The 1,253-nt window shown below is 35.4% G+C and overlaps 1 non-coding gene across 1 annotated transcript; it reads right to left on the bottom strand.

Moving 5' to 3' along the window:
- Positions 1–204: 204 nt before the first annotated feature.
- TRNAG-ACC (transfer RNA glycine (anticodon ACC)) lies at positions 205–275 on the bottom strand. Its single transcript has one exon. It is a non-coding gene; the product is annotated as a tRNA-Gly (tRNA).
- Positions 276–1,253: the final 978 nt, after the last annotated feature.

Raw genomic sequence — 1,253 nt, 5'->3', positions numbered from 1 at the left:
TCTTCCTGCCTTCTAGTTTTAAGAACCCTTGTGATTATATTAGGCCCATGCAGACCATGAAGAATTATCCACTCATTTTATTATTTTTTTATATGCTGTATGGCAGGGTCACGGAGTATTCTGTCATTGCAGCACAATTTGTTGAGTTTTTGTTTGTTTGGTTTTTGTTTTTTGGCTTTGCTTGTTTGCTTGTTTTTTGGGAAGTGCATGGGCCGGGAATCAAACCCGGGTCTCCCACATGGTAGGCGAGAATTCTACCACTGAACTACCCTTGCACCCCCAGGTTTTCCACCTGTTTTAAAGTTAGCTGTCTAACGATCTTAAGTCCATCTTCAGTTTCCCTTTGACCTGTAACATGGCGTGTTTATGGTTCTGGGGATTAAGATGTAAACGGTTGGTGGTGGTGTGGACAGTAGTTATCCAGTTTACCAAAATTCCACAAAGTAGAAAATATTTCTAAAAATTAAAAAAATAAACCCCTAGGATAAAATAGTCTGCTTCACATGTATCATGTCACCTTGAAATGCTTGTATTTAATGATGGATCAGGTTCAACTTCATATCTTCAGTTGAGCCTCAACCTGAGGATTGTTTTTGGTCTTTATTAACATAGAAATCTATTCACAGAGGTGAACGTCAGCGGTGATTCTGCTGCTTTCTATTTCTTCTTTCCTTAAGAATAGTTTGTAAGATATTGTACCATAGAACACTAACATTAAGAAGGAAACAGAAGAATGCTACTGTTTCCAGCAAAGAAAATCAAACCTCCATGCTCCTGAAATTGTAAGTTGTTCTGTTAGGGATTGAGTCATGTCCCCCGTGAAGACATGTAAGTGTCCTAATACCTGGTTCTGTGGATGTGAACTTATCTGTTATAGCATCTTTTTTAAATTGTGAAATATAACATATATACAAAAAAAGCAATAAATTTCCGAGTACATTTTAACAAGTAGTTATAGAATAGATTTTAAAGTTTGGTATGGGTTACAGTTCCATAATTTTTTGTTTTTTCTTCTAGCTGCTCCAAGCCACTGGAGACCAACAGAAATATCAATATAATGATTCAGCAGTTATTCTCATTTGTTAAATCCTATCTTCTCTGTTATACTCCTCCTTCTCTTAAAATAACATATATACATAAAAGCAATAAATTTCAAAGTGCATCACAACAATTAGTTGTAGAACAGATTTCAGAGTTTATTATGGGTTACAATTCCACAATTTTAGGTTTTTATTTCTAGCTGCTCTAACGTA

Source organism: Tamandua tetradactyla, chromosome 5, assembly GCF_023851605.1.
Source record: "Tamandua tetradactyla isolate mTamTet1 chromosome 5, mTamTet1.pri, whole genome shotgun sequence".
Lineage (NCBI taxonomy): Eukaryota > Metazoa > Chordata > Mammalia > Pilosa > Myrmecophagidae > Tamandua > Tamandua tetradactyla.
Note: the sequence above shows the minus strand (reverse complement) of the source record. Positions and strands in the feature narration are given on the sequence as shown.